This window comes from Capra hircus, chromosome 20, assembly GCF_001704415.2.
Source record: "Capra hircus breed San Clemente chromosome 20, ASM170441v1, whole genome shotgun sequence".
Taxonomy (NCBI): domain Eukaryota; kingdom Metazoa; phylum Chordata; class Mammalia; order Artiodactyla; family Bovidae; genus Capra; species Capra hircus.
In genome coordinates, this window is record NC_030827.1 from 11,702,510 (window position 1) to 11,708,509 (window position 6,000).

Consider the following 6,000-nt stretch of genomic DNA (forward strand, 5'->3'; position numbering starts at 1 on the left):
TATGGTTACCAGGGGGAAGGATGGTTGCAGGGAGAGACAGATTGGGAGTTTGGGATTGACATGTGCACAATGCTATATTTAAAATACATAGCCAACAAGGATCTACTATATAGCACAGGAACTCTGCTCAATACTCTATAATAACCAAAATGGGAAAAGAATTTGAAAAACAAAATAGATACATGTGTGTGTATATACATATATATATATATAACTGAATCATTCTGTGTATACCTGAAACTAACATTGCTATTCAACTACATTCCAATATTCCAAAATTAAAAAAGAAAGCCCAAGGAATCTGTTGAAGGATGTAGCACTGATTTCAACTCATAGCATTTGACTCCAAGTTCAATGCTATAGAAAGAGGTTCTGTCTTATGGTCTGAAGATTGCTACCCATAAGTGACACTGCCTGAAAAGAGTCTAGATCACTAAGTCATGTTTATACTGTGCTTTATAGTTATCTCTAGTAGCCTTACTTATTTGTTTAATTGCATCTGTCATATTTATTCACAGCCAGATTTCCATTATATTGAATTCATGAAGTTTTATAAGATTTTATAAGATCACATGAGCAGTGAAATGAATTGAGCAGTGGCTCAATTTCCAGCTAGGGCAGAGCTGAACTGGAAGAAAGGAGGCACAGAAAGCAGGAGCAAAATGGGCAGGAAAATACGGAGTTTTGAGCAGTTGTTACGAACAAGTCTATAACGGCTGTAACACCTCCAGAAGGGCTGACTGGCTGGTTGGTTATCTTATCCTTTGTCTGGGGTAGGGAAGGGTGGAAACATCCTAAGGGAGAAGCCCACAGGCTTGCATGTTATGAAACTGCATATACGCCCATGCATGTTCTGTGTTAATAATATATGTAGATAATGCAGTTAAAACAACCTAATTACAATCATCCAAAGTCTTTGCTAAAGGAGATTTGGATGGGTAGCATAATCTGAGGAATAGAGGAAATCATGCCACTAAAGGTTTTTTACTTTTTGTTAAATTTTTGGTGATCTAGGATTCCTCTTAATAGGATTTATTACGCTCATCATTTTAACTCTGCTGAGCCCCTTTCTGACACAGTGAAAAGTAATCTTTCCACCAAAATTCATTCCCTCTGACTCATTTTTCTCACCCTCTAGAGAAGTTACTGATATGCCATTTCAAGTGATTGCTAATGCTAAGGTCATACTGCTTCCCAGGAGTATGTGCATTTCATTAAAAAATTAACAACCAAAAATTCTATGCCCAAATAATGAATCTCTGATGGTATAAATTTTACCTCTTCCAAAAGAAGCACTAAATGGATTTTTATCAGGTCTTCCCAAATCATACCACTTAAGAACACTTATTCATGGCCTCTGGTCCAGAGCAAGGCACACATGCTCTCTGTATCTTTAAAGGTACCAACCAGTTCCTAATGGTATGGTTCAGCACACTTTTAAGAAACTTGCTCAAACCTATTCATCTTATCACAGTTATCCTTAATGTTTGGGAGCCAATGCTTTTTTAATTGTCTGGAGCTCTCTGATCTTTGTTTAATTAATGTTTGCACAAGTTTTAAGAACTTTTATTGATGGAAAATATGACTCAGAGTGACTTGCTGGATACCATGTTGTTTTGAGGTCCTGATACCCAAAGATCTTAATTTTCTTAGGAGTACTTGGGCTCTAATGGCATTTTCTACTATTGGTCCATAAATAGAAAGTGTGTTTACTTTTGCCAGAGACTTTTTTGGTAAGTCAGGAGTTTCAACTCTAGAGAAGGAATTTCATTACATAGCCAGAAGACAGGTCCAGAATTGAAGAAAACGTGAAGGGTTTTTGATGAGAGCCTCCACTATCCATAGCAAAAGGAGGGAAATCTTTTGACCCTGGTAGACGAGAGAGAAATCATAATATTTCCTTTGACTTGCCATTCCAGTGACTTTGAACAAACTCATCAACAGGACAAACAAAAATGAAGTTTAGACTCCCTTGTCTAAAGCCAGAACTAGATCTATTCAGTGGAATTTCTGCCTATGGAACTCAGAGCTGCTGCTAAAAAGTACACGGGGAAGAAGCAAGATGAGTGAGCACAGTCAATCCTTGGTTGTTCAAACACTGGCTTTGCAAAGTGTGGACCAGCTGAATCTCAGTTCCCCTTCTCCTCAAAGTAGTGACTTTCAGCCTCAGAACCCTGCAATTTCTCAAAGTTCACATTCCTTCCTCAGAAAGTGTGATCGGAGACAGGAAGAACTTTTTCTGAGTGTGTATTGGTTGAATGTATCCTTTTAGAGTAGGATTCAAATTTTACTTTTCCCAGGAGGCTTTTCCATCCGTTAAGCAGAAAATCCAACTGCAATTCTTTAAAGTCTTTGCAAGAAGAGACCCGGGTCCTGTGTATTTATTGTGTGATGTGCATGTCTGTGTGTGTGTGTGTGTGTGTGTGTGTGTGTTGTTGCTGTTTAGTTGTCTAACTGCTAAGCTGTGTCCAATCCTTTTGCAACCCCATGGACTATAGAACACCAAGCTCCTCTGTCCTTGGGATGTCCCAGGCAAGAATACTGGATTGGGTTGCCATTTCCTTTTCCGGGGACTCTTTCCAACCCAGGGGTCAAACCCACACCCCCTGTATTGGTAGGCAAATTGTTTACCACTGAGCCACCAGGGAAGCCTATACATGTATGTATCTATCTATGTATGTGTGTGTGTGTGTAAATATCCTCTATCAGAGTGTAAGCTTTTGCAGAAAGTAAATAGATTTTGTGGGGAAGTAAAATTGGGTGCTTAAAAATGGAAATTTTGTTAATATCTTCAAAGGGTAACTTTTAATCTCAGAAACTGTAGCTTAGTAAGGAGGCTGCCTGCGAAGAATCTAGGCTACATTTTTGGGGTTTGGAGGATGCTTCATCTCACAAGTAGAGAAGAGGTGATCCCAGAAGTGTTCCTTCCACTGGGGAAACAAGGCAGGATTTGTTAGGATGTTGCTGGCAGGTTTGAGGAGAGAGTTTGTGTACTTTGTGTAATGTTCTTGCTCCATGAGCTCTGGCCCCAGTGTTTGTGTGTGTGTTTGAAGTCTGCACAGGAAGTTTGGGTTATGAGAGCCTCACTGCTAGATGAATTCCAAGGTCCCGGGAGTATGAGCCAAACCATGGGCCAAGAACTTTGCAGAATGCTGGTCATTGTTTGGAGAAGGGAAGGAGGGAAGGATATATCCTGGCCCAGTGGCAAGGAAGCCAATGGTTTGGGGTCTGGGAGGAAGATGGGTAAGAACATCATGACAGAGCTATCATTTAGGATTTCCTTAGCTGGCTGGATTTGTCTAAACTCCAAGATACCTGGCCATGACCCAGTGTGGTAAGAACAAGGCTATGAGAACCTGGACCATGGTCAGTGTGGAAAAAGATGTTGCTTCACTGTGGAACGATTTTTACAATCTGCAATTTGCTATCAGCCAGCAATCCTCCCACTGACTGACTTGAAAAGAATTAAAAATAAATTTAGAATTTAGGTATAATAAAAACTTTATGTGCCATAAAAAAACTGTTTCTCTGGGACTGCGCTATGATCCTTGTCTGAGCCACATCTTCTGGAACTTGTGTTTGTTTGGTGATGTGTTGATTTAATTTTCCAATCTTTGCCAAATGAAATAAATACCCCTATTTTTGATCTGGTAACACAGAGTGGATGGCCAAAGGGATTTGTGATCAAAGACTGTCCTCCCACAAGGACTAACAGTTGAATGCCGTAGTTTGGGGTATTTTAGCTCCAGATTGGTTGATAGTTGGGCATATCCTTAACAGGGAGACATGAAGGAAAGTAATGTTAAAACAAATAATTCTGACTATGCCCAGCTAGTCATGGAATTGGCTTCAGTCGCATATACTTTCATTTGAAGTGGGTCAGAGGAACTCAGAATGTTCCATCTGTAGCATCTTAGTTTGTTAGGATTACACAGAGCAAAATTAATTGTGTTTGGCTAACACAGTGAGAACAGCTTAATATTTACTCGGTTTTTAAAGTCCTCTGGAGAAACTATACTGAATCAATTCAAATCAGATAAGATGTGAACAGCGTCTGAAAATGAGCTATTCATATTGCTGAATGCCTGGTCCAAAACCCTGCCAAGCTCTGATTTTGGAGAGAACTCAAGTTTTTTTTTTTTTTTTTTTCAATTCTTGAAGATGGCTGTGGCTTCCTCATGCGTGCTCTGTTGGGGATGTGGATCCCACGTGTAGGAGTAGCCAATCTGACCAGCAACCCCGCCAGCCACCATCTTACTGGGAAGCTGCCATCTGATTTGAGGATGCATTCACATCTCCTCTGATGCTCCCATCCTCACATCTATGTAGGTGGACAAGCTATCTCTGCTAATACTGGATTTCAGAAGCTTCTTAGATTTTCACACTATTATAGGAATACATATGGTAAACCAGCTCTCCTCCCAAAAAAGAAGAAACTAAATTTCAGGTAGGAATAAGTGTTTTGTTTTGTTTTTTGTCAAGGAGTTTGGATCAGTTTCTTTAGATATTGCATATTTGAGGAATTCCATATTGCATCTTACACCGATGGCAAGTGTAAGAATAATCCTTGTATTTCTAAATTGTGGGTTCAGTTCTAAACTGAATGATCTCTGCATGTTAAACAAAGTGGGAAACTGAGACACTAGAGAACTTCAGAAATATATATGGTAGTAGCAAGCAGTGGATACTGAGTCACAGGCCTATGCAACTTAGATCCCACTTTCTTCTAAAAATCCCAAACATCAAAAAATTCTAGCTTAAGTTTACCTCCTTTCCTTGTGTAGGTTACTTTGATTTTTCAAGAAGATTCCAATAAACCAAAGATCACTGTTACCACAAAAAGCCATTGTCCAGTCTGTTTGAAGTGGATATATTAACCCTAGATAAAGACATTGTAAAGCCTGTTATTCAATTAACACAATTGTATAGACGAGTCTAATTGCAGGGCTAGAAACAGGAACCTGCTGTTTGAACATTCCTGAGCCATTAATGTTTGCAATTTTAATGGCTCTAGCTAACATTTCCCCCATTTCCCTTAAGTAGAAAGATCTCTTGCTGTAAATATTTATCTAACATATAGCCACACACATGCATACACACAGAGTTACCATATACGCTTAAAGTTTCCAGTGTATATTCTCATTGGTACCATTTCATATTTAAGTCCTTAGAAAATATCAGCATTACAATCTAGATTCCTTCAGCATTTTAGAACAGATTGACCACTTTGCTGTAAGACAGACCCCCAGCCACTGCATTCCATAGGAAGATAAAGAATAAATATTATTCCCAAAGAAGGCATTATTTAAATTAAAATGCTTTTGCAAGCTCTAACCAAACTTTTAAATCAGTACTCCACTATGGATAAAAAAAAATATTAATAGCTTCTTTTGCAATGATGCCTAGAAAATTTGAGTGTATTCAGTTATACTAACCACTTTCTTTAAAATCACCATTATCCTAATTTACTGTATCATTCTATGTAGGCAGATTTTTAACAAGTTATGCAAAATATCCTACATACACAAGGGTAGAGAAAATAACATTATAAACCTTCATGTATCCATCACCAATCTTTAGGAATTAGTAACATTTGGGGGCTGGGTTTTGATTCAAAAGTTTGGCAGAGGATATCTTGAACAAAAAGAAGTTTGCTGACATATCAACCCATTCTCAGTTTGGAATTCTACTAATTTAATAATGGCATATACAGTGGAGAAGAATTCTTAGTAAACTACAGGGGGATGTTATATCCAAAGTCTGAAATAGGAAGATGGCCAGCATAGAGAAAAGGATTCCCATTTCACTGTTTAGTTCCTTTTAACCCACAATTACTAAGCAACTATTACATGCTGGACATTGCCAGGCACCAGGAAACAAAGATGCTCTCATTGGTCCTAGCCTTCCAGCAGCTGACAGTCTAGTAGGCAGCGGAAACCAGCCCTACTTCACAGCTGTCCTCCACCTTAAAAGAACAGAATGGGCTGGAATGGAAAAGAG